Source organism: Tyto alba, unplaced genomic scaffold, assembly GCF_018691265.1.
Source record: "Tyto alba isolate M040663 unplaced genomic scaffold, T.alba_DEE_v4.0 Super-Scaffold_19, whole genome shotgun sequence".
Lineage (NCBI taxonomy): Eukaryota > Metazoa > Chordata > Aves > Strigiformes > Tytonidae > Tyto > Tyto alba.
In genome coordinates, this window is record NW_024881281.1 from 1,010,163 (window position 1) to 1,024,130 (window position 13,968).

Genomic DNA, 13,968 nt, shown 5'->3' on the forward strand with positions numbered 1-13,968 from the left:
AGCATGAAAGTTTTGTTGTTTTTCCTGTTCCACCTAAGCCCACTGTTTTACTACTGTTATGACTTTGTTTAGTAATTGTAGTAACTCATTGCTACAGCTTTAATTGGACGGTTTTATCTGTATGTGGCAGGGTACCATTCAACTTTTTCAAAGGAACACATATACTGTACTGTGATAAAATTGAAGCCATAAATATGGAGGTCAAAGAAACGATTAGCTACTAGTTATTAACTCATGAAATAAATTATACCTTCAGTAAGATGCTACATTGGTCCCTGCAAGGTATTAGTTCAGTGAGGGATTTAACATCCCAGAAAGGAGAAGGGCTCTTGTCCTTTAAACTGCCTTATGGGAATCACACCATGGGAAGGAACCGCACCGGGTGCTTACCAGCTGCCAGCACACAACAGCCAAGCTTATTAATTTTCCCACTAATGTTGCCATCAATGGGGTGTTTCACATTAAGTTCTTATGAAGCCCTTCCAAATCCAGGCATTTTCATAAATGTATCCTGAGATACCAAACTCTGCCATCACAACCCACTTTCTCATCTTCCTCAGTATTTTATCAGCAAGATCAGTTCAAGGTTCTCCATTGTCTTTCCTTTGCTCCCATCACGCGTGTCAAATGTATCACTTAGAGATCAACACCATAAACAAATCACTGAAATGGCTCAACTGACTAACAATACCCATTTCCGCTCTTCAGAAAAAGTTGCAGTAAATATCACTCCCAGTTGAGATATGATCCATCTAAATTGCAGTTTAGCAAGTTAAGCAATTGCATATTATTAGAAACAACATATACACCACTGAACATAAAATATATATAAATGGGAAATAATGTTCATCAAACTCATCTTTCATTCTGGACATATGCTCATGTTGCTAGACTCAGTTGAGCATGCCCCTGTCGTATGAGCAAAACCCAATCTAACACGCACACGTTCGCATCAGTGCTCTCCTTTCACTGTGCGCAACTATGCTACACAGCAAAGCCATCTGTATCAGTGCCCTGCTGACTGGCAGTGCTCTGCTACTGGAGAAATAAGGTTTAAGAAAATCTACACAAACATCAAGTCATAACATACAGAGAGCAGAAAGCTATTCCAAGTCCATAGTGAACCAGTATTCCTTTCAGACATTTGTAGGTTCTGAGCAGATTTTTAAAGTCACCCTAATAAAGCTGCAAAGAGCAACGTAGAGAAAGATATATTACATTATAAAGCCTTTACAAGTTTCAGAAGTTCAATTTCACAGGCTTCTTTCACAGCCTAATTACTCTGATTACTTAAACCAGGGGTCTCATCATCAAGAAAATCCTCATCAGCACCACGATGAAAGATGGTCTCACCCACTGGAACACCATGCTCAAAATCTTTATCGGTCTGGTAATTTTTAAGTCCTCAAGCCTACAGAAACATTTGCTTACTAGCAACTACAAAAAACAATCAGCCTTAATACGTTCTTGAGCACTTTTCCTATCTCCCATAATTCCCACAAGCACATTCGTCTCTCCTGTATTTTATATCTTCTCTCTTAGCTTTTGAGTTTTTATGAGTTAAACCAAGAAAGTTAGTTTCAATGTCATTCCTTGGTTCCCAACATCAGCAGCAGCAGCAAACAGTTAAATACGTCAGCACCACCCCAAGTTCACCCTGCTGCCACTGTCTGACAACCTAACAACCACTGCCGACCAACCCGGTATTGCAGATCTTGGAATACATGTTCAGAGCTCCTCCAGGAACTTAAAGATAAATTAATTCAATTTCTGCAGTTTTAATGACCATTGCTTAGGGTCCATCAACAGTCTTCCCCACAAAAACACAAGCTATGTACACTTAATATGTAACTGTAGCTCATTATATCCAAAATTAGATGATAGATGGCATAAATTACAGAGTAAACGTATTAGCAGATACAGAGCAGACCAACTCTGTTCAATTCTAAAAGCTTATCAGAGCTGCGCACTTCTGTGCTTTAAGAACAGTACATGGAGTGTTTTTTTGCTTTGGGTGGTTTTTGGTTGTTTTTGGTTTTTTTTTTTTTTTTTTTTTTTTTTTCAGAATCCTAATACCTTAAACAACTCAACTACAAGAGCATTTGTTTTCCAAATAATGTTTCTTTGAAGGAGACAAAATCTGTCAGGTTAGGCACGCCTAATACTAAGTGCTTGGGTGTTAAAAAGGCACAAAGCCATTACAAATACAAGGAAGATACAACTGGGTTCACATTATGAAATCAATTACAGAGGTTTAGGTTGCTCACATTCAGTTTCAAATTTAAATCTTAATTTGCAATAATTTATAATTCCAATAATGTGTAAAACTCAGAACAGTCTTGAGTGTCCAGCTACATGCTACCAACTTTCGAACAGTTTCTCTGACTCATTCTACTGTTCTTAAAAGATGTTTTACCTGAAAGAAAACTCCTTGTGCTTTCTCTTCTGAGTTTGCTAGTGGATCTGAAATCCTAGTTCAGTTAGACTCCTCTCTTCAGGTAATTTTTCAAACCCAGCAAAAGGCAAGTCACTTTGAAGTGGTAGCAGAGACCAGAGCCACCAAAAAACTAATTGAATTGATAGAATCCGAATTAAGTTCCACAATTCTTCAAAGTTGAGACAACCCATTTGTGCATTAATAAAATAGAAACTTTTGTTGCATTGTCTCTTGCTACATGGCTGGCACATTATATCCTTGTGAAGTTTTTTAACAGTGTATCTTATTTCATAACATATTAACAAGAAGACTTAAAGTGGTTATTTGTGAGTATTTGAAGGCAATTAGAGCTACAGTCCTTTAGGGAAGAACTAGATTAAATGAATTGTTCCCTTATACCTCTAGATTATGCTGCTAAATTCTAGCAAGTATATAAGAACATTTCATTTTAATCTAGACAAATTTTTAATGGTCTGATTTTATTTTAAACCCAGTAAGCAAAAAGCTGCTTTATCAAACTCAAGCCACAGAAGAGGACAACTCTTCCCACAAATGAATGCACTCTAGAAACAGATTACATAGAAGCTGCCATTTAAATATAAATCTAATTAAAAGTAAAGTAATATCCATATTTCTTGGGCATAACTACTATGACCTGAAAAGGTTTCTTAGAAATCTGTTTCCATCTGCTGATAGGAAAGAAAAATGGTAACAAGCATAACAAAACATCCAGTTCCTTTCCCGTCCCCCATTCATCTCACCCCCAGTTACAACAGAAAAGCACATACACAGTATAATCACAAGAGAACAGCCAAGCAGTTCCTCTTGCAGTGTGGCAAACACACCTTATCCTAGAAAATGTCAGAATTCATCACCTACTAAGCCAGCAGGGATGAGTCGAAGAATACAAGCAAGCTACTCATTTATGAGCTGGGCTAATCTTTTTTCCCACTTTTCAGCCTCCATCAGTAAAGCTAGCTGAAGGATTATTAAAAAGTGAGCACCACCAACTATCTTATTTTGGAAAAACAAAATAAAAAGCAAATCTGATCTGAATTACAACTCTGAGTGTTATTTTTAATTCACATGTTTAGTGAGCGAGTTATTCTGCAATTAAGCCTTAAATGCCTGTAGGTCTTAAACACAAATGCTTTGCCAAGTTTGTCAATATAGTATGACACATAATATAACATTTTGTGCAGTGTTAGTTCACATTTTGTAGTAAGTTACCAAAAATATTTTCCATTTTAGCTCAGTTAAAGGTTTATCAAAGCCTATGCCTGTTTTCTCATCTACTTCACCTGCTTTTACAGGTTAATTTAACTGACTTTGCTAAAAACCTGATACTACAGTTTACTTCTCAAAATAATTCAACAATAAATCCATGGGGAACTAGAAGGTAATCTATAGCAGATCAGATATAGTGCCTACATTCCAAAGACTTGGAATGCAGGCTGTAATTACATCTAAAAAATAAAGCTAGGAAATGTCATCAAGATGCTATAAAACAGGAGCAAGTTAACTACTCTGTGCTGCATGTTTCCTAAATAAACACATTTCTGTCCTAAATAAAGGTGTACATTTTTAAATAAACTTATATGCCCATCTACTTTTCCGTATTATTTCAAGTTACAACCACTTTTTAACAGATCACTGGCAGTTACTACCTACCTTCAGGACTTGTAAAACAACAAAAACCATTTTTGGTCTTGCTACCTTCCCAGGTATCAACACTATGTGACTTTTTGATACATTTGGCCCAAAGTTGCTTGGAAAAATTTTTTTTTTTTTGGTGGGTGTGGGAGAAGAGAAGTCTTTAAAAGACATTTATGCTCCCTGTATCACTTCAGTTTTGCAGTTCTCATCGAAGCATGATACAATTAACCCAGGAAAAATCTCTCAGACACACAGTCACTACCTACCATTTTAGTGCCTTTAAACTTGTTCCAGGTCAGAGCTCACTGAACTTCACTGGAAACCTGAATGGCATTTGGTCGGACACAGGTTAGTGAAACGGGGGGGTGTGGGGGGGTGGCGTGTAGAAAGGGACCAAGGGAGAAGGGAGGAGGAGGGTTAGTGTTCCAGTGGGCTACAGTATTACAAGCTGGTACTCTAAACTTGTTCAGAGAAACGCACGATGCACATCATGGATGATTCCAGCAAGGTATATTTCAAAATTGTTTTTGCTAGGTCAAACAATACATACACATTTTGTGATAGCAATTCTAGAATACTGTATTTAACATACTTTCTCTTAGCCATCAAGAGTGCATTTACTCAGAATAGTTTCTTACAGCTGGTCAGCAGTCATGCACTGGATTTGAACTCTGTTCTTTTCAGTTCCTCACCCCATACTTCTCTGGCTTGAACAATTAAGTAGTAGACTTACAACTAAGAGAGGTCACAGGACTATATCCAAATTTGAATATTTCAATTATTACACTGTCTGTTATATTGGAAATGTGATGTTAACAAAAATGACTGAACTGATTAAATTTATATATGAGAAAGATTTGGAAGGACACTTGAGGGAACACCTCTGTTAGAGCTTTAGAAATAGGAGAAGGTCAAAAACACAAAGAAATTCAAACACAAATTCAGACAGAACTTCCACTCTTCAAATCATAAGACAACTGTTAGTCTTTTAGCCATTTTCAAAGCCTGTTCACCAGAAACGGCTTCACTTGACAAGTAAACAGAAAAACAAAATATTTTTTTTTTAAAAGAACAGACATCATAATTGTAACACATATCTTATTCTGTTACAGGGAACAGAGTTCAATCTTTCATGACACCGGTACCAGAAGTAATGAAATCAGGGTTCTCATAGCAATCTCACCTTTCTTATAATCTATCTTCACCCACTACACTACTGCCTCTAAAACAGATCTGAAGTTGTGAGAACCAGTCCCTAAGAAATACCTGCCTTCCTCTTCCCAGCTTCACCAGCATCCCTTCTAGGAATCCCTTCATCGCCCATCAATTTTGCACATGCAGTAACTCTCCTGCTGGAGACAACTGCTCTCCCAGGACGAAGGTCCCTCATCTATGCCAAGAGAGCAGAAGACGAACACAGAATTACTTCTTTTAACTGCTGAAATGCAAAACACCTTCCCATGTGGAAGCAAATGTCAGATAGCACAAAACAGGGCCAAGAGAGACCAGACACACTAGGCAGCAGATCACATTATTCACAACCATCTCAGTTCTCATTTTGTTGATGTATAAATTTGTGATTGTGATATGCTGTGGTACTGGAAATTATCTATCATTAGTACTCATCCCAGACATATCAGTATGACAAAACCATGAAAAAGATAAATTCCAAGTTTGTTGGAATAGTGTTAGCAATTCACAAGATGTTATTACAAAAATGGTATGCATGATGTTAGAACTTTAACCCCATCCTCACTGTCTGCTGCAGATGATACTAGGGTCAGAGCTCCTCTGTTAAGCTTCCTCCAATCTAGTTCGCACTTGCTGCCTACAAATCCAGCTGAGCAAGAACCAAAAAATTCTACCATTACTGATTTAACAGACACCATCTGTTTCAAAATACACACACATACTCACATTAATGACATCATCCTCTTAATAGATTGTAAAGACACTAGCATTTAAATAAACCAAACTGTTTAGTCAACTTTTTCTTCACCCCCCAAAACAGGTGAATCGAGAACAAGACAAACTCCCAACAGTGTTTCTTTATGGAAGAAAGTCATTTATCTACAGGTAAACAGGCTAGATGTTTCTAACTGGTTTTCCTCTAGTCTTAAAGAAGGATAAACTTAACACCTTTGCTTTAGCATTAAGCTACCTACATGCAGAGCAATCTGGGCAGGGGGTGGGAAGAGACTTGTCTAAACCAAAGGAACTTAAGATTTGTGGAGCACAATAGGAACAATTAATATTGATACAAGAGTGAAGGTATAAACAATCTCAATCACAAAGGCCACTCTACTATCTCAGATGTAAACTAGTACGGCATCATGCCACAAAACCTGTCACCTTTAGCCCTGCCTCAGAGGAGGTATGCCAGCTGACTCGGCAACGAGCGCTGGAGAACAAGAGCTGCCTCAGAAAAGCCCAGCTACTAACTCACTCAACAGGGACCTAATTTAACAATGGATCTGAGAAAATTACAGGACAGACATTTGGTGCAGCACCACCTACAAGCCTCAACCACGACGGATTGTCCCATAACTGGAAACACCTTTTCAAGACTGTACCAACTAGTTACTGGTTGAAAATATCAGGTAAGTCTTCCAGAATCAACAGAATCACAACCACAAAGATGTATTTATTACATTTATTTAATCACAATCTTTATCCAAAAGTCCATAAGCAGTCAAATCAAACTGCTGGGTGCTCCCAGAAGCATCACCAATAAGGAGCAAATAACTAAAGTACTTCTAAATGTATTAACTAACAAGTGCTTTGAATTCATAATGTTGATTTTTTTTATATAGTTATGCATGCATCAGTGCTCTTGATACTGCTTAGTATGACAATGCTGTGCACACATGATTTGCTTTGAAGAGGACTGTATGTTTATAGTACTGATGAAATGGATCACAGCATACACTTCTTTTGTAAGTAACATTTTTATTTGAAATTTCCTTAACAGTACATGCCAGCATGAAGAGATATGATAGGTGGTTTCCATGACAGTGAACTAAGAGCAAGATAGCCTAAGTCACACCTACCTAGTACCCTAAAGAGACAGCATAAGGTTAAAAAAAAAAAAAAAAGGAAAAAGAATAAGCTTTTAAATATGCTGAATGAGACATGCATTGCCTCATTCAAGTCGTGCTTCAATAAGTATAAAGAAGAAAAGACCCTTCTTTAAACAATTATGATGTTAGAGATACACATTTGCTGGGGCTAGCCTGCAGTACCTAGCAAATTCGCCAGATTAAAATTAGAACTAAATTATTCATCAGATAAAAATCATGGTTCTTTCAAATGTTTCTAATATGTAATACTCATCATTAGGTCTCAAAACATGGTAGGAATGAGGAAAAGTATTTTTCTAAAAAAACTAACACAAGAAAAACAGGCATTTACCTCAACCTAAGCTAAGGGTACCACAATGAAGCTGACATAACACAGCTATAGTCCAAATCACACCACTGCATCTCCTGTAATGGCACAGGCCTTCCATGCCGAACCTGACCATGTGTGCATTCCTGCTAAGCTGGGAAGCATTTACAGCAAGACTTCTGCAGAAATAACCTTATGTATTTGCAAACTAATTTTAAACAGGTCAGGATTATGTCTTAGTGTAAATACCTATTTTTTAAAACTTAAATTGAGGTGTAACCTACTCTGCCAGGCAGATCAAAAGACAAAGCAACATCACCCATTAATAAACACCTATGCTCACAACACCCAAAAGCCACATTAGGAACCCCATTCCCCTTGTGCCAGGTAATAAAGTAGCTCCTGAGAAAGCCATTCAACCCAGGCAAGGCTTAATCAACCGAATGCATTTTTAGTAAACAGGTTGTTCTGCCAATGATATTTAAGCTCTTAAAAAGATGAGAAAGCAAACAGTTGTAACTTCATTAACAGATTGCACATATAGACAGTACGTAACTTACTACTTCGGTATAATAAATCTCACAGAAAAAACACAGAACCATTCTGATTAACACATGTGGCTCTGATACTTGGGAAATTATCTTCAATTGCCATCACAAATTACATGTCATAGGCTGGAAACTCCCCCACACCTTATATGAAATCTGAAATTATTATTTATTAATACTAATCATTGATTTTTATTTGTTCTCTCATTTTCCTAAATTTAGGCCTAAGGAGTTCTTATTTTCAGGCTGACAAGTATTTCAGCAGCCCTCCCACAGCCTTTGCCTTTAGTTTAGAAAATGGGCCTCAAGTTCACAAAAGTAGGAGAAAGCTGACCAAAACAAAACTATTCAAAAGCTGCTCCCCTTCATATTACACTAGTTTCAACCACTCTAGTTCAGGAACACCAGGAGCAGCTACAGAGGGTTGTAAACACACTCTGTAACAAACATACCCAGTATATTTCTGAGCTATAGAAGGGCAGGGGTTTTCCAGCTACTGGTTTTGCCCAGAACATTTTACAAGTGGGTACAAACACATAATTAGCACTGATGGAAGTTGGTTATAGAGATCTTGACAACAGAGACTAGGTTAGAGTGTAACTGGCATGACAGCCAACAGATGTTAATTCAATAGCTGTCCCATCGATAGCAAGTTGGATAGACAAAAAAGTTGAGAGCAGACAAAGCATACAAACTGAGCACATCAGGCGGGGTGGAGTGTAGGAAACAGTATGGGCAGAAGAGTCAGCAACACACACGAGACAAACCTTGGGTGGAAGTCATAAAGGCAAGTATTAATGCCTTGTTCTTTGGTAGAACAAAATATAACAACTTACTCCTGTACATAAAGTAACTGCCATCACTTCAAGGTCAAAAATCAACCAAAGTTATAAGGAGGCAAGCATCTTATTGGATTCTTCATTGCTCTTAGCCTTGATACATTTTTAGACCCAGGTAGTTAGTGAACACATCCACTGAATCCTGTAACATCTACTCTGCATCTTATAAAAAAAGCCACTACCCTTTAATTTAATTTTGAGCAAATTAAAACCAAACACAGTCTCATCCATAGCCATCTACCATCAAAAACTGGACTCCAGAACTGACACAGACCCAAGAAAAAGCAAAATCTCAACCTGCTTCAGAATCATTTGTGTTCAGTGTTGTACTTGCTCTGAACAACACTGAATTAAGGTGGGAATGCCATGAGCCACATCTGGAACAGGAGAGCACTTCTACAAGCAGCCCATCTAGATGCCTCATCTGATCCCTTTTGTATTCCCCAAATCCTTTGTTCTAATGCCTTTCCTACACAACTTTAAGTCTAAGCATCAGTATTACCCCTGTGATGCAGCAGTACCCAAGTGGCAGAGTAACACTCTTACAGAGCCATGTTATTCAAAAGGGCTTCCAAAATCTTGAGATGTTATTTTATATGAACACAGCACATGAAGAAGGGTAACACAATTAAGCCCATATACTAATAGGAGCAACTCTACTGTGGTCACCGGAGAAAGCAGGGATTGCCTTTTCTTGGATGTCCACCCATAACCCAGTCTAACCAAGAAGTTACATGAACAAATAAAAGCACTAAGCAACAATACAGGGGGTTCTCTGTATTTCAGTCTTGTGTGTAAAATACTCGCACAAAAATTATAATTATTATCTAAAGAGTAAATAAAATAAATTCAACAAGTGAATATCGAAGTCAATAAATTGAAATGGCTATCAGACAAAAAAATTCTGGCTTTGCAACAGTGACTGGTCACTTCTCACTGGCAGCAAAATCAAGATCCACCCTGCAGAAAAATAAGCCTCAAAACAGAATGCGAGATTTGTTTCATTTCAGAAGGTTCCTGCACCATTAGATTCTTCCCTAAAGAAGAGACTTCATTGTTACAGCAATTAGTATTCCTCCACCCCAGCAAAAGGGAAAAAAAAGCTATGAAAGGGTAATCTAGCCATTTCGCAGCTTTGCCTCCTTACTCCACCCAGTCTCTTCTCTGCTCAATGGCTGCACACAGCATCCATAAACATGGTAATACCAAAAGAAACACACAAAAATGAGATCCCTGAGAACAAGCTAGAAATTTACAACAGATCTTTCTGTTTAAAAATATTTTCTTTGTTTAGATCCCCAACATAATTTTCCTATTTAACAAAATTACTCTAAGGGCAAGTAACATTGTGATAGCAGACCCTCCCTCTTCCGAAAACCAGCCGAATGCTGCACAATCATTGACAAAATTATCATCATTGAATGCAGGTTCTTTAAGCCACATCTCCTAACACTATAAACAATACTGTCATAGGAATATACACTTAAAAGAATCTCCACATATATACATAGTTCAGCCAGGTCAATATGCCCAAACATTTATTTATATTAAAATGTTTATTAAAGATTTTTAATATAGCTTAGATTAACCTTCCACCATCCCCTGGTTAGGTAATTCATTATGAATTGACTTGACCTGCAACAACCAAGCCCTCTGCTGCAGCACTATCAGCAAGGAAATTTTACCAGTGATACTACAGCAAAAAAAAAAAGGGAAGGTGTTACATTATTATTGGCATTAAAGGTCGAGTCTAATTGCATCCACCTTAAACGACAAAAAAATAAATAAAACCTCACACCCACAGAACTGAGTAAACCCTCAACTTTTTAAGGGAGGCACCACTCCCACCCCCCAACTTCCATCTGAAGCCCTGCCTGCGTATAACCCCTCCTGACGAAACAAAAACTCGAGGAGCAATAAATAGAGCATTTTAGCAAACTCGATTGCTATTAACAGGTTTTCAAGGAAAGTCTGCGTGACTGTAGACAACCCAGCAGCGATATGACCCCAAGAAGGAGAGATTAGACTTCCCTCCCCCGTTTTCACTGCAGCTGGTTCTGAAGGTCTGAGCCACCTCCTATCAATGCTTTCCCTGCTAGATCACTGCAGGAAAACAGGGTGGATGTGAAACAAATTCTTAAAATAACACCTACTCCTTTCCCCTGTATTATCAATTCTTGTCTTGTTTTCTGTGCGGCGGCCGACTCCGGAGATCTGGGCCACCTCCTGACAAACGCCTGCCTTGCCCTCGGAGAGGACGGGGGAGAGGAGAGGAGGGGGAAACCCTCCAGGAGGAACCCGGGGAAGGGATGCTCGGTGTCCCCTCCGGCACGCATACGCTGACCTCCTGGCCCCCGACTATTTTTTTACGATTATTCGCGCCTGGCCCATCGCCTGCTCCCCGGTATCTTGCTAAGTCACCAGAAGAAATGAAGCGGCCTAACGGGGCGGGTGGGGGGGGGCGGCAGGCCGGAGCCCACCGCGGGGGCTCCTCTCCCCCTCACCCCACCCCGCTCCCTTGTCTGGCCCACTCCTCCCCCGCGCCGTTTTCCTGCTAAGTCACCGGCGGCGGGGACGGCGCGGGAGCCCGGGAAGGTCCGGCAGAGAGGGGAGGGAACCGGCGGCCCCCACCCCACCCCACCCCACCCCGCCGGGACGCGGGGACCGTCCCCCGCCTCGCCTCCCGCCCCGCCGCCCTGCCTCCCCCGCCTCCTCCCCGGCTCCCTCCTCACCAACGGGCGCGGCCGCCATTTTGAGAGCGAGCTGGAGAGAAGGAGGGAGGGGGGGGGGGGGGGGGCCGGCGAGGGAGCGGAGGGCGGGGAGCAGGCGAGGCGAGGAGGGGGGAGAGGGAAGGCAGTAGAGGAGGGGAGGGAGAGCCGCGCCGGCCGCACGGCCCGCCGGGCCCCGCCGCCAGCCGGGCCGGCCTCCCGCGGGGGGCGACGGCGGCCGGGGGGAGGCGGGGAGGGGAGGCGCGGTCCCGGCCTTACCCGAGCCGCCGCTGCGCTCCGCTCCGTGGGGCCGGCGCCGCCCGCCTCTCCCATTCACCGGTGCGGCGGGGCGGGGCGCGGAGCAGGGGGGGTCCCGGGGGGGGGGGGGGGGTGTCCCGGAGGCTGCCGCCGCTCGCACCGCGCCGCTCCGCGCTCTGTCAGTGGCGCCCCGGCCGCCGGGAGGGAGGGAGGGAGCGGCGCGGCCCGCCGCGCCACTGCGCATGTGCGCCGCGGGGGCGGGGACAGCGGCCGCCCGCCATCTTGGGATCAGGGGAGGGGAAGGGGGGGGGGGGGGCCACGCTGAGGCGTGGCGGGCGCACGTCCCGGCGTGCCCCGCGCCGCCCGCCTCCCGGCGTGCCTCGCGCGCGCGCCCCGGTGCGGCCTGCGGGAACGGGCCGACACCTGCCCCGGGACCCCCCCGGTGTCCCCCCCCGGTGTCCCCCCCTCAGTGTCCCTCTTCAATGTCCCTCCTCGGTCCCCCCCTCAGGCACCGGGCGTTGTAGCTCCTTGTAAGCGTCCCCTCCTCACTCTCCGGCTGCGGTGGCATCCCGTTGCCCTGTCACACACAGAGCGCCCCCCACCATCCCCCCCGGCATCGCTGTTCTTCATCATTATTTTAATCGATGAAACTGCGTTAGTGATGTCTGTAAACGGCAAAAAAAAACAACCTGGCGAATACCAGTGAAGAGACTTAATGCTGCTGGAGGGGCTAGGAAGAGAAAGAAAAGAGTCAATATACAGATTTGTGCGGTGTAGCTGGGAAGATGCTTCGGGGACACCAGCGCTCGAACGACGCGGAACACGCAGCGTCTGCATCGCTGCTGGGCAAAGCGATGGGGAGAGCTGAGAGATGGGGCCCCGTGATGTGGCACAGCACAGCTCTCCGCCCGGGATGGACATGAAGGAGCTGGTGCTGGCTTCCTTCTAACCAAACTGGTGCCACTGCCAAGGGAGGTCTTCAAGCGGAATTACGCTGCTCCTTTCTGTGGGCTGTTGGATTTGGTCTCGCCACGCAGATAAACTGCTATGGCTTGTTCTGGCTTGTGTGGAATCTGCTCCTGAGACAGCACTGTTTTTAGTGAGTAACCTTGTCCCACAGACCTAGAGTTACAGATTTGAAAGAAGCATGGATATCATTTGTGACCTCTACCTCTGTACAACTGGAGATCCAGGAACTTGCTGTGTCCCCATGCATCTTGCTCGAGTGTATTCACAGTATCAGTATGAAGAAAATCATGCTTGCTGTAGAATGATTTCATAATCTCCTACAAATCTCGCTTAGGTAAATCTCAAAATATCCTTGGTTTAATATATCGGTGTTTCTAATGGTAAACTGAGGCATAAACCACTGATAATTTAACCCACATGCTCACAAGGAGTCACTGACAGAGTACTGAGTCCTGGAGAAATGGGCTGCCGCTGCCCTCAGTTGCCATTTCACAAATGTAATCAAGCAACTGTGTGAATCCGAAGCCAAATTTTCCCTTCAATTTTTGCTTTTGCAACCCTTGTGGTCTTCAGAGGCTTGAGTATCAGTGACAGCAGTCCTTCCCCAGGTGCTCTCCAAAATATTCTGTTTGGTAAATGCCAGAGATGAGCTGGCAGTGGACCTAACCAGTGTAACTGCTTAATCACAGTAAATCCAGATGCAGAACAGAAAGAGCCCTGCTGTTACAGGAAATGGTTACATGTGTCAGTATCAAAGACTGGTGACCAAAGTCACCTCTAATGTTGGCAGACATAACAGCATAATACAACATTTAACGTGGCCATAAACTTTTCTGAAATGCTGATGTGAGGAAAAAAAGTAATTTCACATGTAAAATTACCTGTATAGCAAAAACTTGAAGAAACTTCAAAGGACACTGAAAATTCCATAGTCAAAAGCCGTGTCGTTTAGTCTGTTTCTATTGCAAGTGGCAACTGAGATTACTAATATCTAAAATTCATGTAATGGATCTCTGTTTATGTACTGAGGGCACCTGGCAGTGCTTTCTGTCAACTTCACTGTTGTGCTGCCACTTACGGTCTGTCACCTCTGTTGTTTATGTTGGTTTATATAGCAGTAGGCAAGAGAGGGCTATTTAAACCCCATACACCATGCTAATTCATCC

General features: G+C 42.5%; 1 protein-coding gene across 4 annotated transcripts in view; it reads right to left on the minus strand.

The window, feature by feature from the left end:
* PAFAH1B1 (platelet activating factor acetylhydrolase 1b regulatory subunit 1) overlaps positions 1 to 12,060 on the minus strand; it is a 36,923-nt gene extending 24,863 nt beyond the window's left edge. Inside the window, exon 1 of one of the 4 annotated variants that reach the window (XM_033004750.2) lies at positions 11,855 to 12,060. The gene's annotated coding sequence lies outside the window, so the exon portion shown is untranslated. Of the gene's footprint in view, positions 1 to 11,020; positions 11,041 to 11,599; positions 11,708 to 11,854 lie in introns of those variants that run through there. The other 3 variants (XM_042791455.1, XM_033004751.2, XM_033004752.2) reach the window with 3 other exon arrangements.
* Between the last annotated feature and the right edge of the window lie 1,908 nt (positions 12,061 to 13,968).